The following is a 27,112-nucleotide window of genomic DNA, read 5'->3' as shown; positions in this document are numbered from 1 at the left end:
CACTGCCTGGAGCAGTTTAAAGACCCCCCCGCCCGGTTTCCTGGGACTCCCAGGAAACCGGGCTGGGCGGTCTTTAAAGGCGGGAAAAGGAACTCGGCGCGTCAGAATTCAGCGCGTCCTTTTCCCGCCTTTTTTTTAGTTCGGTTCCATCCGAACTGAAAACCCCTTCCCCTCCGTCTAGCTTCCTCCCTCCTTTGCCTGGTCCCGAGTGTGCCTACTCAGGAGTAAACTGCATTGACTCCCGGTAGGGCTTAGCCCGGCACCTCCTGTCCGGAGTTGCTACTGTCTAATTTGGCCAATTATGCCCGGGAGGTTTTGCCTTGGATTTGCCGCTCTCTAGAGGCACATTTGCCCCATCTTTAATTCTCAAAACTCTGCATGGGGGGTGGGTATTGTTGAGCTTTGAGCATTCAGATGGGGAAAATGTGCCTCTAGAGAGGGGCAAATCCAGGGCAAAACCTTCCATGCATAAACATTTCCCCCATCTGAATTCTCAAAAACTCTGCATAGGGGCTTATTTTTGACTTTTGAGGATTTGGCTGGGGAAAATGTGCATTTAGAGAGCGGCCCTAGGATCGCACTGAGATAGAAATTTTTTTAAATAAATAAGACCCATATAGCAGCATGCCCAGGAAGCATCAAGCCGACCTCCTGCAAGATTAGTGACCCGCCCTGCAGCCCTCTCCTTCAAACTAACCTTTCCCACTTCCCCTCCTAAATTTACCTCTTTTTTTATCCTTATTTTCCCTCTCCCTTTTTAAATTGGTCCTAATTTTACCTCTCTTCCCTCCCCACCCTGTCCTCCTTTCTTGGTGTCTCACTGAAAACTGCACAGCATCTTTTGCAGAAACAAAGATTTTGCAGAAAGCCTAAGTGTGAGGACTGAGCCTAAGCAGGCAGCTGGCCCCTTCCCTGGGCATCAATAGTGTGCCCGACGAGAGGTAGGCATATATGCCACATCTGGTGGCACAGGGTGGCCAGTTGCCCACTTTTCTTCTGTAGGAAAAGAATAGCCGCTTTCTGTTTGCTGGGTGACATCAGTGGGGTTTTGTAGTCAGATGACGACCATGAGAGATTTTGTGTGCCCTTTCAGTTCCGGCGGTTCCTGTAACAGTGCAATCCTGGCACTATAAAACCCAGCCAGAGCAAAATATTAACTATATCTTTGTTATGCTGCAGAGGTGAGCGTGGCGTAGGGGAAACCTTCACCTTTAATAGTATAAATGCTTGTTAGTTAAAGAGCTTGTGTGTGTGCCTGCTAGTGAGTGGGCTTGTGTGTGTGTGTGTGTGTGTGTTTGCTACTGAGTGAGCTTGTGCGTTACTGCTGAGCACTGAGCATTTACGTCACTGCTATGCACTAATCATTTGCACTATTGCTGAGTGCTGACATTTTTTTATTTTATTTTAGTCGTTATTGCTGGTATATTGTTTTTGTAGCTGTAGCTGTGTATTTATTGGTATTTTACTAATAGCAATTTTCAATCCCTAGGTAGGAAATCATTATGTCAAAAAAAAAAAAGAAAAATTGACTCTGAGTGCAGGGTATTCAAAGAACAGTGGACTTATGATTACTTTTTCACGCAGTACAAAGAAAGAGCTGTTTGTCTAATATGCCAGAATTTAGTGTCTGTGTTCAAGGAATACAATTTGCGTTGACACTACGAGACCCAACATAAAGATAAATATGATTGTTTGGTCGGACAAGTGAGAAAAGATAAAATATTGAAACTGAAAAATGGATTGACAACTCAGCAAAATACTTTTGTGAAGCAAAAGCAGCTAAATATATCATCATCACGAGCAAGTTTTCAAGTTGCCAAGCTCATAGCGCGCACTGGCAGACCATTCGTAGAGGGAGAATTTGTTAAAGAATGCCTTCTTTCTATTGCCAAAGAGATGTGTCCAGAGAAGGTTGATTTATTTAGTACAGTGAGTCTTTCAGGACCTACAATTACACGAAGGATTGAAGAAATGGGGGAAAATTTGCATCTGCATTTGCAAAACTCCTCAAAAAAACTTTGCTATTTTTCATTTGCACTTGACGAAAGCAATGATGTTCGTGATTCTGCACAACTTCTAATTTTCATTCGTGGGACAAATGATTATTTTGAAGTCACAGAGGAGCTTGCTGCACTGAAAAGCATCAAAGGAACAACAACAGGAGAGGATATCTATGAAAAAGTTTGCCAAACTGTGAATGATTTGGAGCTGGAGTGGGCAAAACTAGCCAGTGTGACAACTGATGGTGCTCCTAGCATGGTGGGGTCTATGAAAGGAGTGGTTGCCCGCATTAACAAAGAGATGGACAAACACAACTATTCACATCCAATAGCCATACACTGCCTCATCCACCAACAAGCACTGTGTTGTAAATCACTGAAGATTAACTCTGTCATGAAAATTGTGGTATCTTGTGTTAACTTCATTAGAGCTCATGCACTAAACCACAGAGTTTCAGGAATTTCTGTCTGAGCTAAATGTTGCCTATGAAGATATTCTGTACCACACAGAAGTCTATTGGCTGAGTTGAGGGAGAGTTTTGAAACGTTTTTATAATTTACTTCCACAAGTTTCTGATTTTATGCTTTCAAAAAACAAAGAAGTACCAGAGCTCAAAGATGCAGAATGGAAATGGCACCTTGCCTTTCTGACAGATATAACAGAGCTACTCAACAGTTTCAGTGTTCAACTTCAAGGAAAGGGGAAGCTCATCTGTGATATGAATTCACATGTGAAAGCATTTAATGTAAAATTAGACCTCCTCATTAAACAAGTGAAGGAGGAAAACTTCTGCCATCTCCCCACAACTCAAAGCCTCTTAGCAGAAAAACCAGCAGTTGCATTCCCAAACAAAACAAGTGTGGATTTACTAGAAATGTTACAAAAAGAGTTTCAAATTAGATTTAAAGAGCTTCATCTCCATGAACAGGACATACAGTTTTTCCGGAACCCATTTTCTGTTGACATTGAAAATGTCGATCCAATTTACCAAATAGAATTGGCCTAACCACAGAATTGTGACTCTCTGAAAGAAGCATTCAGATCAAGCAGCCTTACTAATTTCTATGCATCTCTCCCCTCTGAGACATATCTTAATCTCAGGAACCATGCACTCAAAATTGCAACATCTTTGGCAGCACCTATATCTGTGAACAGACTTTTTCCCGAATGAAACATCTGAACCCTCCAACCAGATCCAGACTAACTGATGAACACTTGCATCACTTGCTACTACTAGCAGTGACAAATATGGAACCGGATATTGACCATCTCATTAGTCAAAAGCAGGCCCATACTTCCCATTGAAATATTATAAGTTTATGTTGATTAAAATCGTTCTTCATTTTAAATATTGCATTGTTTCTCTTATTTTTTGTGCACTACAAATAAAATATGTGCAGTGTGAATAGGAATTTGTTCATATTTTTTTCAAACTATAGTCCGGCCCCCAACAGTGTTTGAGGGACAGTGAACTGGCCCCCTGTTTAAAAAGTCTGAGGACCCCTGGTCTAGGTAGATAATCAGCCTTGGGTGTTATTCTTCAGTTTAGCCGAATAGGAAGAATTAAAGTTGCTAGCCCTACATTGGCAAATACCAGGAGATTTGGGGGGCAGTGGCTGGAAAGTGTGGAATATCAGGGGATATGACATCACATCCTTTGCGACACTCTGTTAATTTCCCCAGTCTTTATAGTAAAGACCATAGAGTCTCTATGGTAAAGACTGGAGAAATTACTCAAGAGCAATAGAAGAAGTGACATCACTTGCAGGTGGAGGTTTGGACGGTGTGACTCTCTAGGAATCCCTTCAATCTATATGGCCTTTCCCAGAGAGATTGGGGACATTTCTAGAGTGTCACCATCAATGCTGTATCACATGGACACATGAAGCTGCCTTATCCTGCATCAGACCATTGGTCCATCAAGGTCAGTTCTGTATACTCAGATTTGCAGCAACTCTCCAGGGTCTCAGGCAATGGTCTTATACATCACCTATTACCTGGTTCTTTTAATTAGAGATGTTGGGGTACTTTTTGCATACCAATTAGATACTCTGCCACAGCCCCCCACATTTTTCTCATGTTGTTGCTAGCATGGTATAGTGGTTAAGAGCGGTGGACTCTAATCTGGAGAACCACAGTTGATTCCCTGCTCCTCCACATGCAGCCTGCTGGGTGATCTTAGGTTAGTTACAGTTCTCTCAGAACTCTCTCAACCTCACCTACCTCACAAGGTGGCATTTGCATGTGTGTGGGAAGGTGATTGTAAGCCGCTTTGAGGCTCCTAATGGTAGAGAAAAAGCAGGGCATAAAAACCAACTCTTCTTTTTCTTCTTCGTCATCATTGAGGGCAGGAGACTGCTAGCTGTCCGCGGGCAAATGGCAAGTCTTGGAAGAAGTCCACGGCAAGACTTCATTTTGAGATTGCCAAGGCAGGTAAATACACTTGGGATTTTTTTTTCCTGAAGCGACATGAGCACTGATTCATTTGACCAAAAAAAAAAAAAAGCTTAGCTTTCTAATTGTTTACATAGCCGTGGATTGACAGGGAAAGTAGGCTGCCAAATCCTTTCTGAAAAATACTGGCAAGCGACTTATTGTCATTGTTATTGGAATGTAAGAAGAACAATTTGTTTTTTTCTTGTTGCTGTGGTTGTGCTTTTTTCTTTTTTTACTACAGAAGCAGCTAGCAGCTCTAGATGCCATCGTAGAAGCCTCCGTACAAATGAAGGCGGTAGACACCAAACAATCGAAGCTCTGGCCAACTGCTTTTCCTTCATGTTCTTCCCCTGCGCTAGGTTTCATTGTTTCCAATGATGTTACATATATTAAAGCTGAACATATCTCATCACCTTTCATAAAACATTTCAAAACCCTTTCCCAAGATTTCCATCAGAAGGTTACAAGATAGTTTTAAAGCTTTAGCCAAAGCTTCAGTGAAACACCGAACACAATCCACGAGCAAATGGGAAACCAAAAGAAATCTCCACCCGGCTGAATTTCACACAGCTAAGCTGAAAATAGAGCTGAGCAAGTGTCCTAAACCTTGGGGTTGGATCTCAGCTAACAATTCTGTGGGCACAAAAAGCTTGGCTTGCAGAACACAATATTCCGCCTCCCCCCAATGACAGCCCCAAATGACCCACCCCAACCAGATTTGGGGGTGCATTTTGGGTTCCTGCAGGAGGGAAGAGGCCGGAAAATTGTCCTCTGTGAGTGGAAGTCGTGTCCACAGAAACACTAATCAGGACCGAAGCCTTGTTAAGTAAATTTGACAAAGGGCAGGGTATGCCGCTACAAAAATAACTGCCATGGAAGGAATCTAGGGTTGCCAGCCAAGGGTTGGCAATGCTTGGGAGACAATGTTGGGGGGGGGGGGGAGAAGCAGAGTCCTGATGATTGGCATTGTGCCAGCACTGCGATGCCAATGCTGCAATGCAATTACCACATCAGGGTAACACTCTAGGGTTTCCCCTAAATTTTATGGCATACAATTTTGGGTGAAACCTAGAGCATTGTACCAACATAGTGTGACAGAGGGGGGAAAATGTCTGCTTCAATACAGGCTTGCTATGTGTGTGCTAAGGTAGTAGGGGAAAAGTCATGGAAAGTCATGGTGAACGAAAACAAGAACTGGATAGAACCGCTGAGCTCTTAGGCTCCAGTCTATGTAAAAGAACCAGATAAGCATGGAATGTTGCCATGCACCATCAGAGCATGGATTTGGGATAAATGTCTGTTCCCTAGTACAATCGGGGCTCAGTGTTTTGCTTGCTAGAGTGACTGAGCCGCAGCTGCGAATAAAACTGTTTTTCTTGACAACGGCCTTGGGTCTCTCTCTCCCCCCACGAACCCCGGTTTTCTGCAACAACAGTGATGTCACTTATGGGTTTGTGCCTGAAGTGATATTGTGGCATCAGCGCAACACTGATCCCCCCCATTTTTGCTCCCATTGCTCCACCAAGCAGCAGTGGGAGTGGTGGGGCCCAGGCAGGGTGGGATGTCTCTTACTATAGTGAAAGACCTGGCCACTGTAGGTGAATCACAAGGGTGTAATCTGGGACTGAGTCAATCCTATAAAGCTGCTATGGGGGCCACTCAGAGAATGGGAGCAGGACTGGATATTTGCTTTGGGAAAGACCTGCTGTTTCATTTCAGATTCTAAAGAAAGGGGAGGGTTTGTTCTCTGCATGGTCACATAAGGTTGCCATCCCTAAGAAAGTCTGGATCTAGCCAAGCCGAGGGCCCACTGCGGTGACCCACCTGCCCTGCCCAGGATGGGCTGTTGCTTGTCAATCTTTATTTTTTACAAGTCCTTTTGGATTTTATCCCCCAAATCAAGAATTAAACAGCTAACAGGAAATATAGCAGTGGGTAGTATGACGCTCAAGGATATCCCTCTGCTTGTCCCTCAAGTTATCTACTCTGAAATGGGATTGGTTGAAGGGACTGGGTCCATGTAGCGTTCTTTTATTGGATATCACATAAGGTTATGGGAGGGAAGGTGGCATGGTATAGCCTGATCCCATCAGATCTCGGAAGCTAGGCAGGGTTGGTACTTGGAGACTACCAAGGAAGACTCTGCAGAAGAAGACAATGGCAAACCACCTCTGCTTCTCACTTGCCTTGAAAGCCCCATGCTGGAGTCACCATAAGTCAACTGCGACTTGATGACAGTTTACACATACATGTATAAGCTTATATCCTGGAATATTTTGGTCTTTAAGGAGCTCCTGGACTCAGATATTGTTATGAATACGTACACACACACACACAAAGAGAGAGAGAGAGAGAGAGAGAGTAGGGTCGCCAGCTGTGGGTTGGGAAATACATGGAGATTTTGGGGGCGGAGCCGGTGGAGGGCGGGGTTTGGGGAGGGGCGGGACTTCAATGCCACAGAGTCCAATTGCCACAGCGCCCAATTTCTCCATATGATCTGATCTTAATCAGCTGCAGGTCAGTTGTATTAGCAGATCTCCAGCCTCCACCTGGAGGTTAGGCAAATATATTAAAGTGAAAAGGTGAAATAAGCAAAAATACAAACAGAACAAAATGCACAAATATTTACAACAAAAATTTCCCAGCTTAGACAATTCAAACAATTGTCAGAAACTGATATAACAAGTTCAAAGGTAAGTATTCAGATCACAGATCTTGAAAATGCTTGTTCTATATAATCTTGTATTTCTCTTCTGCAGGAAGTAGACAGAAGGCTTGGGAACAAACATCAAGAATTAATCCATAGCTTCATTGATAGGACGTGTTGTCTAGATCATGTGACCATGTTTTGCTATGGGCTTCATCAGCTATGCAATCAAAAAAAGAGGAAATAGAAGGCACCTAATAGGTATCATTTCATAACGGACCAGACTGGTTCCTCACAAGGATCTCAAATACAGGATCTGGTTTGCTTTACCTACTATACAGCACGGAGCCTTCCCCTTTTTTTCCAGGTCCACCTGGAGGTTGGCAACCCTGAGAGAGAGAGAGAGAGAGTGAATATGAAGATGTGTACATAGAGCATACTTTGGCATGAGGGGGAGCGGGAGGTGATCAGACCTGCTGACTGTAGCCCTGTGTCCTTCCCTCCTTGTCAATTTTATTGGCTTCTGCTTGCTGGGCAGGAAGTCGGGGGAGAGAGGGAATGAGGCATTTATTATTATTATTATTATTGAAACGACCTGTAGGCTGCAAAAATTGCTAATTCAAACAAAGACATTAATCTAGTGTGATTGTTTGACAATTAATTTGCTTTGATTCATGAAGCTATGCTATTTTTCTGTTCTGATGTATGGGGTGGCAGAAAGGGTAGCAGGAAATGTTTTTGGAGAGGTTCCATCGCTACCCCCTGCAGTCACCCCTGATGAAGCATCAACAGAGGCCCTCCAGCCTGGCAATGTAATGTTGGCACACATTCGTCCACTTTAGAAAATCAGAACTGGGTCATTCATACATTTGCAAACTGGAGAAATCCAGGTATGGCAACTGCACTGTACAGTGACATGAAACATAAAACCAGCAAAAGGGGTGAGAATGTCTCAAATGCAAATAATGTCCTTTCTGTTTTAATATCTGGAGAAAGTGACTGTACTAAATAGGAAAGGTGTAAGATTAAAATGTGCTAATGGAGCAAGAATGGAACAGAGGTAACCCTGTAGATTCTGAACACCAACATCTTCAAAGTGTGAGTTTAAACTCATAACAATATCAGCACAACAATACCAAGGAAGACAAACAGTGTTAGTCTCTTAGCACCAACGACATCCCATATTTTTTTTGCCAGTTCTCTACACTGATCGAGCTTTCCCCCCAGTGGATTTAAGGAATGCTGATTCCTTTTAAAATTCCAAGCCTATTGTTCAAAGTGCATTCAGAAAGCTAGTTGCAATTAATTTGAATGAGCTCAGTGCCCTGTTTCTTGAAAACCCCTTTTCCCATTTCCGAAGAAAATATTTCAAAAAGAGTGCATAATGCTCCATGGAAGCAAGGAAGCAATCTCTGCCTTTTGGATATTGGATGAGGGTGATTCTTTTGAAATGTGGATGGTGTTCCCCATTTTGGTCTGCTTGGTGTTCTCCATACACATATACAAGCATTTTTCCCCCTAAGAGCATTCTTGATTGACGTGCTACCCAAATGTAGTGCCAAGGCTACTTTGGGGTGGCACATTGCTTTATGCATGGGACCAAAATCTGTGATATGGGCCAAGTCCAAAGTTTGGTGGCTCAGAATACCTACCTGTAGAGCTCATAATGCTTGGTTGGATTATGAACTGAAAACCTTTTCCCCCAAGACTTTTTCTCTTGCTCTGAACTTCTGAACATCCCTCCTTCCATAGTGCCTTGAACACTCCAAGGACAGTGTGCCAGGTGCCGGAGACTCTGGGAAGTATAGTTTTCAGACTGTCGGTGTTGTGTATGTACATAGTTGGCAGACAGGCAGGGGAACGGAGGAGCTTGAGTCTTGGACGAAGGATCCTAAACCCTGCACACGCGATTGGCCCCCTGCCGGAAAGTGCCATTGGTCCTAAGCCGGCACGCGCCATTGGCACCCCAGGGTTGTTACCCCCCTATCATGGATCAGGGGGGGAGTGGCCGCGGGCGGCCAGGGTAGCATATAAGCGGGGCCATTTCCACTCTATGCCCAGTTCAGTTCTTCACTACTATAAAGCGTTGTTGTTAGAACTCCGTCTCGACCTCGTGTGTCCTCCCCACGCAGACTTAACAGTGGTGATGAAGTCTGGTAGGCAGTCCAGCTTGTTACCGAAATCACTCTCGCTGAAATCACCTTCGATCTTCCGCAACCTCACGGTGCCCGGTAGGCAGTCCGGCTCACCTTGCTGAAATCTTGCGACACACCAGAGACGCAACATCTCGCTACTATGGCCACCAGAGGCTCACTGGAAGCGTTCAACTCTGCCAACCAGGCATATGGCAAACTACATGTACCAGGGTTCCTTTTATCTAAAATGCTGTCATGAGCATGTTCTGAAGCCTCCCAAGAGCTAGGTGTGTATTTTCCAAGCCACTATCTATACAACAGTTCTTGGCACATGGGACACTGATCCTTGGAGAACTCCAGTAAGATCTCCCCACAACTAATACCACTAGGCACAGCTTGTGTGTGTGTAAAGTGCCGTCAAGTCGCAGCCGACTTATGGAGACCCCTTTTGGGGGGGTTTTCATGGCAAGAGACTAACAGAGGTGGTTTGCCAGAGGCACAGCTTAGGGGCTTGCAAGAGAGGTATCATTGGGATGGCATTATCAAGAGTATGATAGGATTCAAATTTTATAGGGAAGGCGCTATTGATAATCAAAAATCCACTGTAATTCTTTAGAGGTAAAATTCTGGTTCTGGCAAAGTCAGCGGCAAAGTGTTCCTCTTGACTTTAGTGACTGGTATTATTTTTCTTTCCTATTTGGGCTTCCAGGAAACCCAGACCAGAACTTACATAGCCCCTCTCCTCACTGCATCAGGGATATAAGTAAAAGAGAGAAAAAGATCATTTGTAGGTATGCTGGATCTGTCTTGTAGTCCTGTCATTCTTCTTTGGATCATTAGAACCAACTGTGCCTCTGAAGTATGAAGTAAGCGATAATAAAAGGTATCTCTGATTATGTTCAGGGTGCTTTTCCTTCACAAATGAGCAAATGCATCCTGTCCGCACATCTGTAGACTTTCAGCACAGATGGCGGAGCTTCTACGTAGTCCTGAACCAACAGGCGCATTTAGAAATTACGTTCTACATCTGCCTCCTTTGGCAGTCTTCTGAGAATAGCTTAGAAATGCTCAGCATTTATTGACCACCATTACACTTTAAGCCAGTAATCCATACCTGACTGCCTCCTCGATTTTACCACTTCACAGAACATGTACCTGAACATGCTGATCTAGTATGCTAAAAATGTAATTTACTGTGGCTTATACAGCCAGTAGCAAATTACTACTCTTTGGGAGCGAAGGGAAAACAGAGGAAACACTATGACTCAGAGGTAGCCTCTGAGTCAACATATTTTCTAAGGTTATTCTCTGGATGCTATCTTTAGTTTCTAACAATCGGGTTGCTCCATCTTTGTTCTTAATGTCAAACCTGCCGAGGGTGTTCAGAGATCTGGGGCATAACAATATCAGAAGCCTTTTGGAAAGTTATGTTTTCATATAGAACAAAGCTGTGAATGAAAAATGCTATATCTCTCCTGACATATATTGATAGCAAATTATTAACAAAAGTGTTGATTAGCATGATATTGAATAAAACTGCTGAAGCTTCATAGATATTAGTACAGGTTGAGTATCCCTTATCTTGGGACCAGAAGTGGTCCGTATTTTGGATCTTTCTGTATATTGGAATATTTTGGTATTTTTGCCTATACCTAATCAGATATCTTGGGGATAAAGAAGAAGAAGAGTTGGTTTTTATATGCTGACTTTCTCTACCACTTAAGGGAGACTCAAACCGGCTTACAATCACCTTCCCTTCTCCTCCCCACAACAGACACCCTGTGAGGCAGGTGGGGCTGAGAGAGTTCTAACAGAGCTGTAACTTGCCCAAGGTCACCCAGCTGGCTTCATATGTAGGAGTGGGGAAACCAATCCAGTTCACCAGATTAGCCTCCGCTGCTCATGTGGAAAAGTGGGGAATCAAACCCGGTTCTCCAGATCAGAGTCCACCGCTCCAAACCACTGCTCTTAACCACTACACCGGTCTGACTCTCTGGGATGGGACCCAAATTCATCAGTGTTTTATATACACTGTATACACATAGCCTGAATGTAATTTTAAACAATATTTTAATAATTTTGTATACATTGGACCATCAGAAACCAAAGGTGTAACTATCTCACCTGAATACCTGTATCACCTGTTAAACAAGAGCAACAACAACCAACAAACTAACTAACAATGGCAGGCTTTCAGTCGCCACCTACAATGCAGTGTACACTGTATTTTATTTTATTTTTAGGTGAGAGGAAACATCTAAAGCAGACAGCACGGATCTGCCTACATGCCGGCTTGAAGGGTCCATTTTTCAGATCAGTCTAGATATGGGATGTCGGGATAAGGGATACTCTGCCTGTATCAAGAGTGATACACATTATCGTAACTGATGTATTTTGCAAAGTATTTTACATTTCTTTGTTCCTCACCGTCACAAACGCTCTGTGAGGTAGGTAACTATTATTCCACATTCCAGGCTGGAAAACACCAACTTGTTCAAAGTCATATGATGAGTCAGTCAGAGATGGGGCTTGAGCATAGGCCATGAACCTGTGACCATGACTGCAGGGCCCCGGGAACAAGGGCTGGGCTATGTGACTTAGGGCCCACAAGGGCTGACTACGGCCTCCACCAGCCAGGGGACCACACCGCTGGAGCCCGGAAGGCAAATGTCGGCGTTAGTGGCCCCAGCGCTGGTGTGCAGGGCCGGGCGCCGCTCCCCGACCGCTGTCGCCGCCTGCCGGCCTCTGGCCACTGGCACAGGCTGTGGCGGCGAGCCGGAAGGTGTTCCGGCGTTCTGGCACCCCGGGAGGCGTTCCCGGGGCGTAACGGCTCCGGCCGCGGGGCGGGGCCGACATTAGTCAGCCTCCCGAGCACTTTTGGCTCGGGAATGCCCGTTTTTATTTTTGCAAAGATACGCCAGCTTATCTCCCGTGCAACCCTATGAGGTTGCACGGGTTTTTGGCGCCGGGCAGAGGTTTCTTGCCTCCAATGCCCGGCGCGGGCATTCCTCTCAGGAATGCGCTGAAAATATGCCAAGAAAATATAGCTACTGTGGTAGCTATAGAAGTATGAGGTAGAGAAACAGCTGAGGGACACATATTTTACACAAGGTGATATATAGGGTTGCCAGGTTGGGAGGTTTCTGGGGAGGAGCCTGAGGAGGGCAGGGTTTGGGGAGGGGAGGGACTTCAATGCCATAGAGTCCAATTGCCATTTTCTCCAAGTGAACTGATCTCTATCAGCTGGAAATCAGTTGTAAGAGCAGGAGATCTCCAGCTAGTACCTGGAGATTGGCAACCGTAGTGATATATTAAGTTGGGGATGCGGTCATTCTGAAAAACAGTGCTGTTGGGTAACCTTGTCAGAAAGCAGAGGCCTTCACTGAATGGGATGTTTGTTGTACAAGGCCTAAGAAAAAGATGCCAATGTTTTGTCAGGACTAGGCATAAAATAATTCTAGAATTAAAACCTCCCCATTTAAAGAGAAGATTTAAACAAATTATAAATTCACCTTGCCTGTGTGGTGCTTAAAAAAATAGTATTCCATTGAGGATCCTGAGAAAGGAAGAAAAATGTGTGCCTCTTTATGTGTCTTATACAAAAGAGAGCTGAATTGGTTCTAAGACTTAATCCTATCTGCTTGAAATATGGCCATCAGGATCCACTGAGTAAAGGGAATTTCATCTCAGTGGGAGGGGAACTGGCACACAGACATGTTTCCTATTGAAATCAACAGAAGCAAATAAATAAAAAAAAGAATCTGAAAGGTACAATGATTATAACAGAGAAAACTAATACAAAACACTAAAGAACAAAGGCAGCCAAGAATGACATAGATAAAATGTTTGTGCAAATTCCTAGTTTACGCATGCCCAAATCCTGATTTTTCACTACAGTCTGATCTTAATACCACAAAGTCAGGAAAGTTTCTCAGCAATGGAAAAATGATATCTTGTACTGAAAATAGGGGATTTTGATGTGATGAAGCAATCACGTGAGCACTCATCTGAGAATTTGAACTCGGGTCACATGTCAGGGTGGTATGAATCCATCATAAGACATTATTCAGCTTGTATGTACTTACACATCTTCGTTTTTCAACATGAGGTAGTAATTTCCATTGGTAAGGCAATGTATCATCCATTTGGATTGGTGGAGCAGATCCCCATATTTATTTAGTGCTAGATGTACTAGAACGTCTGTATTAATTTCACTGAATCAAACTGGCCTCCTGCAGTGGAGATTCATCAGAATACATTCAGTAAAAACTAGTAAGAATAGCCCTTTGAATGACCGCAATGCTTCCTTTAGACTCTACCCCCCCACACACACACACCATTATGAAAAAAAAGTCATAACTCTGTTCTGCTTGCTTATTCTGGACCTGATCTCATCATCAATGACTCTCTGGGGCAATGAAAGAGTCGGCAGAAAAGATGCTTCAATTTCCTGAAAGGTCAAATTGTCACAGACCCCCCCCCCCTTCCCAATGGATTACAATAAAGGATGGAGGAACAGTAGGTTTTTCTTAACTTTATGTCTCATGGGATTTGAAATTATTTTTATTTTCTTTCCAGTTCCAAAAATGCATTTAAAATGAAAAAGAAACAAGGAGTTCCTAGGAATGTGAAATATTACTTAATAAGTGGAATGGCTGTTCTGCGCAATCAGGCAACTCATAGGGCAGCTCGCATCTGCAACATTTTTAGAAAATAAGGCTTGCAGTGGATGGTGGAGGAGCAGGGTTGCCAACTGCCAGGTAGCAGCAGGAGATCTCCTGCTAATTCAACTGATCTCCAGCCAATAGAGATCAGATCACCTGGAGAAAAATGGCTGCTTTGGCAATTGAACTCTTTTTTTCTATATATAAATTTTTATTGATTTTTTTAAATAAAGAATACAAAAAAACATAAAAAAAGAAAAGAAAAGTGTGTAGTACAAAAAAGAAAAAAGAAACAATACAAAAAAGTATGTACAACGCACTGTTACGACCAGAACTAGTACATTAATGGTTACTATCTATTCTTTAAAAAACAAAGGCCCATAGTGCGCCATACCCAACCACCCACCAAAGTGCCCTTCACCATTGGACTTCCGGCAAAGTGTTATGACAGCAAATAAAAACAACCTGTTAGTCTATTTCTTAATTAAAAAACTCATTAAACTATAATTCGTTAAATATACCTTTAAAATCCGTTTTAAATATACCTTTAAAATCCAGCAATTGAACTCTTTGGCATTGAAGTCCCTCCCCTTTCCAAACCCCACCTTCCTCGGGCTCCGCCCCAAAAACCTCCCACCGGTGGCAAAGAGGGATCTGGCAACCCTATGGAGGAGAGAAAAGGAAAGCCAGCCATCTTAGGTCACTGGGATCCTGCCTATTGTTGTAAACTATCCTTCTTCTGGGTTGACATTTCTCATGTTTATCTTGTTCCAGAGCTAGAAGGAACCCACTGCCAATATTTTGCTGAGGAAAACCAGGAATTTTTTTAGGTAGACAATTCCAATGCTGACAACGCTCTTTAAGATAGGGGTGTCGAACTCAATTGTTACGAGGGCCGGATATGATGTAAATGTCACTTGGTGGGGCTGGGCCATGCCTCGCCAGCCCAGATTGAGAGTGGGGGGGGGGGCGCCTCAGCTGGCTCGCGGGCCGGATTAGAGCTCTCAAGGGGCCGGATGCGGCCCCCGGGCCGTATGTTTGACACCCCTGCTTTAAGACATTGCTGAAGTTGCAGTTTTCAGTCTGTTGCTTTAATCTACAATTATATGTGCCCTATGCTTCCATTTGAAACCCTTCAGTTACCTGCCAAATCTTCTTGTCATAGTGGCCTGGGAGTGAACCTCAGGTAGAGCTGAGTTGCTTGCAGTGAGAAAGGGGCAGACTAGGGTTGACAACCTCCAGGTACTAGAAAAAGAGGAAACCTACACTGAAAATAGTAAAGACTGTGAAAGGCGGCAGCGCGTGGCTCATAGTAATCAATTTATAAAAAATAAATAAAATAAACAATTCCAATTGAGACTGAGCTATTTTTATGTAACCAAAACCAAACCAAAATTTATCAATATTGTGTTAAGATACACACGATTTGCCTCGCAGGGCTTAAGACCCAAATAATAAAGAATTAGCTAGTATTGTGTTATAGCTCACACAATTAGCCTCACAAGGCTTAAAGCCAATAATAACAACCTGAGAAAATACTATACATTTAGAATAGCCACTAGGGCTTATTTCATTGCATGAATACAAAGTGTATCAATACAAAGTGTATCCAAATGATCACGAAGAAAAGGTAGTCAAAGCTAGAGTCAATGACCAGGTCCAAGGCGGGCTAGCAAGGATGCGTTTCGAAATCTTCATCAGCTTACTGACCCGACAAAATTTTAAAGGGACCGCTTTTATGGGTTTCGGAGTATAGCTATTAATCATATAGCTTTAAAATGACTGTACTTTAAAACGACTGAGAATTAAAAAGACTTGGCCTTGACTTATACTTTGTTTTTTTGGGGGGAAAAATGAGAAATGTCACAAAAAACATGAGTTTTGAGGAGGAATTTGAAGGAATAGAGAGAGGTGGCATCATGCAAATATTCTGGGAGTGCCATGCATAGTTAGAGTAGGGGTCCCCAACCTTCTTGAGCCTGCAGGCTCATTTGCAATTCTGACACGGCATGATGGGCACAGCAACAAAATGGCTGCCACAAAATGGCTGCAGCAGGAGATGGAGACGGCCACAAAATGATTGCCTCAGCTTAACTTCAGTATAGGGTTGCCAACCTCCAGGTGGTTCAACTCAGCCATCCATCCGCTAACAGACAGAGAGCCATCCGCTAACCTCCAGGTGGTGGCAGAAGATCTCTTGCTATTACAACTGATCTACAGCAAACAGAGATCAGTTCCTCTGGAGAAATTGGCCACTTTGGCCATTGGATTCTATGGCATTGAAGTCCCTCCCCTCCCCCAAACCCCGCCCTCCTCAGTCTCCGTCCCAAAAACCTCCCCCCAGTTGTGAAGAGGGACCTGGCAACCCAACTTCAGTAACAGTGTAGATCCCAATGCTATGGTGGCAGCTGCTGCCAAAGCAAAGGTTTTAAAAATCTGCATAGCTGATCAAATCTCCAATTGTCAACTGGAAGCCTTGTTGGGCAAAAGCCCTACCTGGCCCCACCCACTTCCTAAAAACAGTTGGCAGGCACCGGGAAAGGTGTCAGCAGGTGCCATGTTGCCCATGGGCACCATATTGGGGATCCCTGCATTAGACTTTGCCTTCCTTTACCCACAGAATTGGCTGAAATATAATCTTACCATACTGAAGATCCAGCTCCATCATAAAATTTTATCTCTGTGGAGGTGCACGCAGACAATGTCCCATTAGCATGTGGAATCAACATGGATCTATACAGTTTAATTCAAATAATATGGAAGACGTATGGAGGGCACTGGAAACATTTGTGTGTGCCAGGGCTTCCAGTGGATCACTCCAATTAAAGAGTCTCCATGGCAGTGCTGTACATTTTTGGCACTTATTAGTGATGACACAGAAACCCTCCGTGTGGTGGGTGGCTTTCATACTCTGAATGGAGCTGGCACCCTACAGAGGTACCTCTGGTAGCTCCTAGGGCATAACACTTGAATTGGCCTTAACAGAAATGGCTCACGAAGAAGAAGAAGAAGAAGAAGAAGAAGAAGAAGAAGAAGAAGAAGAAGAAGAAGAAGAAGAAGGAGGAGGAGGAGGAGGAGGAGGAGGAGGAGGACGAGGACGAGGACGAGGAGGACGAGGAGGACGAGGAGGAGTACGAGGAGGAGAAGGAGGAGGAGGAGGAGGAGGAGGAGGAGGAGGAGGAGGAGAAGAAGAAGAAGAAGAAGAAGAAGAAGAAGAAGAAGAAGAAGAAGAAGAAGAAGAAGAAGAAGAAGCAGAAGAAGAAGAAGAAGAAGGGCAAGGTCTGCCGGGCAAAACCCAACATGGCTTCTGTAAGGGTAGGTCCTGTCTCACTAACCTATTCGAGTTTTTTGAAAGCGTCAATAAGCATGTGGACAGGAATGAGCCTGTGGATATTGTGTATTTGGATTTCCAAAAAGCTTTTGACAAAGTTGGAGATCTCCCATTATTACAACTGATCTCCAGCCGATAGAGATCAGATCACCTGGAGAAAAATGGCCGCTTTGGCAACTGAACTCTATGGCATTGAAGTCCCTCCCCTCCCCAATCCCCGCCCTCCTCAGGCTCCGTCCCCCAAACCTCCCACAGGTAGCAAAGAGGGACCTCATCTACCCATTCTTCATAATGCCTCCTCGAAGTGGCATCCTGCTTCCTCAGCGCTTTCCTGACCCCATCCCCACCCCCTCTCTCTTATCCTGAAACAGGACACTGCAGTGTAATAGCTCGGTGACATTAATTGTTCCATTAATTGCAGCAGTCTCTCATCTGCGATTGTTTCCCAGGCTCTTTAATCCGTAATATAAAACACGTTATTCTTTCAAAACAAGACAAAAAAGATGCTTCGGCGAGGACAAACATTTGGCATATTATGAGCAAATAAGACATATGTTTGAAATAAAGCGAGGGTGGAGAGCATAAATCGAGAGACGCCACAAACAAAACCAAGGGCAAGAGGGAGACTAATGACAAGGAGAAATCCCAAAGAATTTGTGTCCCGCTCAAGGCCGGCAACAATTGCCTTATTGCAGGGCAAGGATCTTTAATTAAAGCTGCTAACAAGGTAACAATCTCCCTAAAGTTAAATAGAAACAGTCCCAAATCTTTTCATCATGCTGCAGTCAGAGGGGGCGGCCTTTGACTGGAAGTGTGTCTGTGTGTTTGTGTCTGTGTGTGTGTTTGTGGGGTCGGGGGGGACAGCCTGGGAGAGAAATTAACTGTATGACTGACTGCATTTTTCTTCTTCATGGAAACTAGAGTACAGTAATTAAGAGGTAGATTAATGTTCTGGCAAGGCTTTTTACTTTGGATGATGCAGAAGAGTGATTGATCTGCCCCCTGCTTCAGCCAAACTGTAGCATCTTGGTCCTCTTCTCTTGCACCTAAAGGAAACGGGTCTAAAAAAAAAAATCTTTTTAGCAACTTACAGTGCCCCTTTTCCCCCAGGGGTGTTGTCGTTTGTTTGTTTGATCTCTCTCTCTCTCTCTCTCTCTCTCTCTCTCTCTCTCTCTCTCTCTGCCTGCTCCAAACCTTCACCCATCCGCTTGCCCTTTGAGCCTGACATCTATTTTCAGAAAGCTTTGCACAATTTGCTTTCGAAAAAAGATTTCCTTGATAGATCTCTCTGGCCTGCCACCCTCCCGTCGCCTCCAGATTCACCTGTTGTGTTGTGGATTTCATTTTTCCTGTTTAAAAGAAACGAGCCATCGAGTATGTCTCCTGCGTGAACCTAATTGAATGGACAGGATATTCTTGGGGCAGCAACTGGCAGACTGTACACTGAAGAAACAGTAACCAGACATTGGAGATATTGAATATATCCCAAGCTCATTGGTTACATGCATTATGACGACGGAGATTCGCTACAGAATCGCAAAACAGCTTGCTTTCTTTCTTTCTTTCTTTCTTTCTTTCTTTCTTTCTTTCTTTCTTTCTTTCTTTCTTTCTTTCTTTCTTTCTTTCTTTCTCAGCATTATTTCTACACCTGGTTGGCCACTGTGTCAACAGACTGCTGGACTTTTTAGGCCTTGGTCTGATCCAGCATGACTTTTCTTATGTTCTTACAAACACCAGCTCGCACCTGCAGGGTACTCATGTGAGTGATGTAACATCATGTACATGTGCTAGTGGAAATCACAGTGGTCATTTTGGTGAGCAGGCTTTGCTGGGGAGGAACACATCTATGTTCACAGAAGCTGCTGCAGCAACATCTGACTTGATTTGACATAACATTACAGAGCTCAGGCGAAAAAAGACAACATGTAAAGAAAATAAATTACATAAAATGAGCTGACAAATACATCTAAAACTGGTTCTTGTAGGTTATCCGGGCTGTGTGACCGTGGTCTTGGTATTTTCTTTCCTGACATTTCGCCAGCAGCTCCCAATGTCTCTCTGACACTTGTCCTTCAGTGTTACTCCTCTGAAGATGCCTGCCACAGCTGCTGGCGAAACGAATACCAAGACCACGGTCACACAGCCCGGATAACCTACAAGAACCAATGAACTCTGACTGTGAAAGCCTTCGACAATACATCTAAAACTCTTTACAACTTAGCGTATTTCCCTGAACAGTTAGTTTGAAAAGAGTTCTTGCTTTGAAATGAAATAAGCTAAAGCTACACTGGGTGATCTGGTTGAGTCTCCTCTTATGATGCTTCTATGCTCTCAGCCTGACCTTACAACCCATTAGTGTGTGTGTAAAGTGCCTTCAAGTCGCAGCCGACTTATGGCGACCCCTTTTGGGGTTTTCATGGCAAGAGACTAACAGAGGTGGTTTGCCAGTGCCTTCCTCTGCACAGCAACCCTGGTATTCCTTGATGGTCTCCCATCCAAATACTAACCAGGGCTGACCCTGCTTAGCTTCTGAGATCTGACGAGATCAGGCTAGCCTGGGCCATCCAGGTCAGGGCACAACCCATTAGGCAGGATGCAAATTACTTCTGAGTGAATCCGTGTCATGTTCAGTTGGCGCTAGCCTCAATCACAACTACATTACTTTCGTATACCCCTAACGCTGTGTAGATTTGGGACGTATGGCTGCTTCTGCATGCTAAATGACACATGGCTCGAGTCTCATAACATGCTCACTACCACAGAGAAGATTTAGGAGCCTCAGTCTGCCCCCCTCCGATCTGACCAACATTGAGACTGAAGATGGGGGTGGGGGTAGCATTGCCAGATCCAGGTTGGAAAACTCCTGGAGACTTTGGGGTGGAGTATGGGAAGGACAGGGACCTCATGGGGTATAGGGCCACAGAGTCCACCCTGCAAAGCTCCATTTTCTCCAGGGAAACATATCTCTGTAGTCTGGATATGAGCTGTAATTCAAGGGGATCCCCAGGTCCCACCTGGAGGCTGGCATCCCTAGCTCTTTGCTGTCCTGGTAGATCTCTTAACCTCCTTTCTTCAGTATCCCCTCTTGGCGACCTCTGCGATCTATCTGGGGCAACTGGAAGAACTGGAAGCTGGCCTTGGGCTGGGTGCTCTTTGGGAGGCTACCGGGCATACTTCCCGGTATGCCCCTGCTCAAGAATGACTAGGTTCCTTTCCCTCCAGGCCAGTATATTAGGGACGCAGCAAGTTCCCCCACCATTTCCATTCTCTCGGGTGCAATGGCTACGTTGCACTCAGCTGCCCTATTTAGGGGCTCCCAATATTGTTCTTGCACGTGATTTCCTGCGGAACCGGAGCACGAGTGTCAGTGCCTCCTGCTGCTTGGAGTGCACAAGTGTGTCCATGTGAATTGCTTTTGATTTGCTATTGTTCTGCATATGAAGAATGAGAAATGGGAGAGCCAGCAAATAGCTCTGCTGTTTCTGCTTGATACAGCTGAGACTGCTTATATAATGATGGGAAAACACTGGACTTCGTGTACTGCCCTGCCCCTGTGATTAGTTAAAACACAAAACAATTTCCTTGGAATCTGTGCCCATTTCCTCTTGGAACAAGCTGTGAACGAGGGTTTCCTCACTGCCACCGCTCCCACCCATATCCTCCTACACCCACCCTTCCAATCTAAACGGAGTATTCAGGAACAGGTCAGGCCAGAAGCTGATGGTTTGCCCTTGCTTAGCTGGGCGGGTTGTTGGCAAGTGTTTCCTTTTTCTTTGCCATAAATGGAAGGGGAACCTTTACCCTGATTTTAAAAATGGAACAACAGCAACAACAAAAAGACCAAGATGGGAAAAACCAGTAAGCACATTGCTTTTAGTTTCCTTTTAGAAGGTAATGGTTAATGTGAATTACTAATCATAACTATGAGTGAAAGGGGAGCTTTCTTCTTCTTCTTCTTCTTCTTCTTCTTCTTCTTCTTCTTCTTCTTCTTCTTCTTCTTCTTCTTCTTCTTCAAAAGAGGGCTTCCTAAATATAAATCTCCAATGAATTGTTTGGTTAAGAGTGTGGTGCAGTGGTTAACAGCAGAGGATTCGAATCTGGAAAACTGGGTTTGATTCCCCACTCCTCCGCACGAGCGGCGGACTCTAATCTGGGTTGGTTTTCCTACTCCTCCACATGAAGCCTGCTGGGTGATCTGGCGTGGGGAAAAGCAGCTGGGGAGGAAAGCTGCCTGAGAAACCTGGGACACCGGGCAGAGCGCAGCAAAGAAAGCTTGCACGCTGGGGTGCCAGGGAAGCTGCGGAGATGCGGCAGAGCAAAAAAAGAAAGCCTGCACCCCTGCCAAACAGCTGAGTGGCAGTAGGGCAGGGGGAGCGAAACTGGCTGGTTGGAAACTTAAGATAGGGACAGGAGGAGGCAGGGAAAGCCTCACGCCAGCAGTTCCAGTTACACTGTGACACCATCGCGTAGATGATGCTGATCACTCCCCCTCTCTTCCCCCACCTACTTCCACCCGCCAACCAGCTGAGAGTCGGCGGGCAACAGCAGTAATGGGCGGTAGACTGCCTGCCATAAGCGGGCAGTTGGCAACCCTATCAGTTCACCTTGAGAAAATGGTCGCTCTGGCAATTGGACTCTATGGCATTGAAGTCCCTCCCCTCCCCCAACCTCGCCTTCCTCAGCCTCCGCCCCAAAAACTTCCTGCCAGTGGCGAGGAGGGTCCTGGCAACCCTAGCCCATATTTGGACAAATTACTCCTGTTTACAAGCTGAGCTTCTTAGACAAATTGATTAACAGGACATTATTAACATCATTGTTAGGGTTGCCAGGTCCCTCTTTGCCACTGGTGGGAGATTTTGGGGGAAGAGCCTGAGGAGGGCAGGGTTTGGGGAGGAGAGGGCCTTCAATTCCATAGAGTCCAATGGCCAAATTGGCCATTTTTTCCAGGTGAACTGATCTCTATTGGCTGGAGATCAGTTGTAATAGCAAGAGGTCTCCAGCTAGTACCTGGAGGTTGGCAACCCTAATCATTGTCGCTCAGTTTTAAGGATGCAGATACAGAATTTATTTGAGAAATGATGGAACATCCCTCTGAACCTTACACACCTGCTAGTTTGGTTGTCTGAATCTTGTGCAGTACAGGGGTTTCATGAGCTTATGTTATCGCTTTCACCACATTCAATCACCACTGATTTTGCTATGGTAATTAATTTGGTAACCAGCCTTCTTATCCTTGGGGCAGCCATTCAGCATTTATTTCGGATATTTCCATGCCACCTCTTCAGAGTTCTGCTCAAGAGAACTTACAATTAAAACCACACCACGATATTAAAAACAAGACATTAAAAGCAATGCATTGGACATGAGCAGCACAAAAACTATCCATAAAACAGAAGCAGACCACTAAAACGTTGATAAGATAAAACCCAAAACTAAAAGCCTGGGTAAAAAGATGTGTAAAAATAAAGCCAGCACCAGGTGAGACTGAAGGGGGAAGGCAGCATTCCAAAGGCAGGGTGCCACCACCGAAAATGCCCTGCCAGCATGCAACCTGAGTGCTGAATTTTTGAAGAAGTGGTCGCCCAGTGGGAAGCCCTCAAGTATTTTCACAGGGTTGTGTTTCTTCTGTTCTATATATGGAGAAAGAGAATTGGTATTTTGAAAAACCAATGGTAATGATAAGAGTTTTAAGCAGTCATTTAGTCATAAAAGGCTGAATTCATACGCTTCAGAAAACTACTCTTTTCCTCTCACTTGATGATAGGTTTCCTTCAAGTGCCATAATTGCTCATCTTCTTAATGCATGCATAACAGACAATGACCCGTGATTATAGTCTCCACCCAGGGCTTCCCCTTTGAAGATAAGGATGAGGTGTGGAGGTCACTGTGTCCCTCTCAGAGTGAAGGGGATCGATCCTGACCAAGGGCAGATATACACAAATCAGGATGCTCAGCTGCCCTTCATGTACTGTCGAGGTTTCTAATAGACGTCATATGTTTTTCGATCTTTTTTCATACAGGGAAGACACTTTCATGTAATACCCTTTTGACTTGCAAGCTACCAATCACGGGGAAATGGGTGTGTTAAATTGCAGGCTTCTGTCAGAGGCTAAATATTATGAGGCTACTTCACGACTGTCAAAAATTAAAGCCAAGGTTGCTTATAAAGGACCTAGTTTATTTTTGATTTCAGTGCAAAATAGCACTGTATTCTCAAAGGGATCATTAAAAGAATAGAAGAATGTTTTGAACAAATGTTGGATTTAATAAGGCCAGTTATGACAGGTTCTGGTAAACAGATGTGAATGTTGGAGGTGAGGGAAGTAACGTTACATAGCAAAAAAAAATCATGTTGCTTGTTTGCATATAGAACAATATTCATTTCCAAAAAAGCGCTTTTCTCCCTGGTTGAAATTTTGAAGTTACTACCCTGAAAATTTATTCCAGATATGGGAGACTCTTTAAGTGTGCAGTTTAATATTACGTACAAACATAATGTCCTTGTGGGTTCCCTTTTGACGGACACGCGGAGCTCTTATCTAGACTAATGGAAGTTTCTCTCCCCCAAGGGAAAGGGAAAAGATGATTGGACTTAATTGCTTTCCCCCCTCAGAAAGTCACAATATGACATGTAAAATTACACAGCCGTGAAGATGATGTTCTGAGCCATTCCTCCCTCCCCCATGCCTTCTCGCATTTATCTTTTGCCTGTTTCATTTTGTATGCCTGTTTGAGGGAAGGCCTCCCTTTTATATTTTTCTCACTGAAATGCATTCTGGCATGGGGTTCTTGCTCTCATTGTTGACTGCAGGCATATGCCCCCATTCTGGCAGCGCACCTACAACTCTGCCCAGACTTACACCTGCCATGCACCTGTCCTCTGCTAAGCAGAGGTTTGAGTGCTGGAAGGACCCGTTTCCACTTGCTTGGTAGCAGAAGAGGCAGGATGGGATGGAGTTTGTAACACAGACAAGAGGTTGAAGGGAGGGGCACAAAACTGAGCAGGAGACTGCAGCCTGCATGGAAATGCAACCCATTGGCAACCCAATTATGTATTGAGACAAACCCGGAGTTTATATTGAATTGCGCTAGATTTTGAGCTATAGCCCTTAAAATTCGCAAAGATAAAGTGGTGATCTAAGTGAAGGGCTACCTAGTAAAGATAGCTTTATTTAGGTGATTTGTTGGGCCTTATATGTGTATTTTATATTTATAGTCAGCATCAGATTTTATTGTGGGGTGTTGTATCCCATCCATTGCATTTGGATGGCGAGTTAGATATACCTGTGTATTAGACTTTTTGCAACTTTGCTGGTTATGTACCGAATAAAGACTTGTATTGGTTCTTGTAGGTTATCCGGGCTGTGTAACCGTGGTCTTGGAATTTTCTTTCCTGACGTTTCGCCAGCAACTGTGGCAGGCATCTTCAGAGTAGTAACACTGAAGGACAGTGTCTCTCAGTGTCAAGGGTGTAGGAAGAGTAATATATAGTCAGAAAGGGGTTGGGTTTGAGCTGAGTATTGTCCTGCAAAAGTATTGTCCTGTAAGTATCAAGATAATGTGCTAATGAGGGTATGGTATGTTAATATGGAACCATTGTATCCTGAAGTGATCTGTTAATGTGTGTAATCCAAAGCTAATCTGTATGGCTATTGTTGAATGTTGTCTTTGTCTGGAGGTTTTTCAGGGCAGGAAGCCAAGCCTTATTCATTCTTAAACTCTCCTCTTTTCTGTTAAAGTTGTGCTGATGTTTATGAATTTCAATGGCTTCTCTGTGCAATCTGACAAAATAGTTGGTAGAATTGTCCAGTCTTTCAGTGTCTTGGAATAAGACCCTGTGTCCTGTTTGTGTCAGTCCATGTTCAGCCACTGCTGATTTCTCAGGTTGGCCAAGTCTGCAGTATCTTTCATGTTCTTTTATCCTTGTTTGTATGCTGCGTTTTGTGGTCCCGATGTAAACTTCTCCACAGCTGCAAGGTATACGATATACTCCTGCAGAGGTGAGGGGGTCTCTTTTGTCTTTTGCTGATCGTAGCATTTGTTGTATTTTCTTGGTGGGTTTAAACACTGTTTGTAGGTTATGTTTTTTCAAAAGTTTCTCCATCCTATCAGTGACTCCTTTAATAAATGGCAAGAATACCTTTCCTATGGGAGACTGTTTTTCTTGAGTTTTCTGATTTTTGTTTGGTTTAATGGCCCTTCTGATTTCATTCTTGGAGTAGCCGTTTGCTAGCAGTGCGTGATTTAGATGATTAGTTTCTTCCTTGAGAAACTGTGGTTCACAGATCCGTCTTGCACGGTCCATTAATGTTTTGATTATTCCTCTTTTCTGTCGGGGGTGGTGGTTGGAGTTTTTGTGTAAGTAGCGATCTGTGTGAGTTGGTTTCCGGTAGACCTTGTGACCTAACTGAAGGTTTGATTTACGGATGACAAGGGTATCAAGAAATGGGAGTTTACCCTCAATTTCCTTTTCCATGGTAAACTGAATGTTTGGATGGATATTATTAAGATGGTTTAGAAAGTCCATTAATTTTTCTTCACCATGGCTCCAAATGGTAAATGTATCATCTACGAACCTGAACCAGACTGTAGGTTTGTAAGGTGCTGATTCTAATGCTGTCTTTTCAAAATATTCCATGTAAAAGTTTGCTATTACTGGACTGAGTGGACTTCCCATAGCTACTCCATCAATCTGTTCATAAAATTCTTGATCCCATAGGAAATAACTTGTTGTCAAACAATGGTGAAATAAGGCTGTTATATCTTCTGGAAAAATCTGGTTAATCAATGAGATTGTGTCTTTTACTGGAACCTTGGTAAAGAGGGATACAACATCAAAACTGATTAATATATCCTTTGGATTGAGTCTTAACGGACTGATTTTGTTGATGAAGTGAGTTGAATCTCACTTCATCAACAAAGTGAGTTGAATCTCACTTCATCAACAAAATCAGTCCGTTAAGACTCAATCCAAAGGATATATTAATCAGTTTTGATGTTGTATCCCTCTTTACCAAGGTTCCAGTAAAAGACACAATCTCATTGATTAACCAGATTTTTCCAGAAGATATAACAGCCTTATTTCACCATTGTTTGACAACAAGTTATTTCCTATGGGATCAAGAATTTTATGAACAGATTGATGGAGTAGCTATGGGAAGTCCACTCAGTCCAGTAATAGCAAACTTTTACATGGAATATTTTGAAAAGACAGCATTAGAATCAGCACCTTACAAACCTACAGTCTGGTTCAGGTTCGTAGATGATACATTTACCATTTGGAGCCATGGTGAAGAAAAATTAATGGACTTTCTAAACCATCTTAATAATATCCATCCAAACATTCAGTTTACCATGGAAAAGGAAATTGAGGGTAAACTCCCATTTCTTGATACCCTTGTCATCCGTAAATCAAACCTTCAGTTAGGTCACAAGGTCTACCGGAAACCAACTCACACAGATCGCTACTTACACAAAAACTCCAACCACCACCCCCGACAGAAAAGAGGAATAATCAAAACATTAATGGACCGTGCAAGACGGATCTGTGAACCACAGTTTCTCAAGGAAGAAACTAATCATCTAAATCACGCACTGCTAGCAAACGGCTACTCCAAGAATGAAATCAGAAGGGCCATTAAACCAAACAAAAATCAGAAAACTCAAGAAAAACAGTCTCCCATAGGAAAGGTATTCTTGCCATTTATTAAAGGAGTCACTGATAGGATGGAGAAACTTTTGAAAAAACATAACCTACAAACAGTGTTTAAACCCACCAAGAAAATACAACAAATGCTACGATCAGCAAAAGACAAAAGAGACCCCCTCACCTCTGCAGGAGTATATCGTATACCTTGCAGCTGTGGAGAAGTTTACATCGGGACCACAAAACGCAGCA

The sequence above is a fragment of the Euleptes europaea genome, chromosome 7 (genome assembly GCF_029931775.1).
Source record: "Euleptes europaea isolate rEulEur1 chromosome 7, rEulEur1.hap1, whole genome shotgun sequence".
NCBI classification, from domain to species: domain Eukaryota; kingdom Metazoa; phylum Chordata; class Lepidosauria; order Squamata; family Sphaerodactylidae; genus Euleptes; species Euleptes europaea.
The sequence above is the reverse complement of the archived record's forward strand: the minus strand, read 5'-3'. Positions refer to the sequence as shown.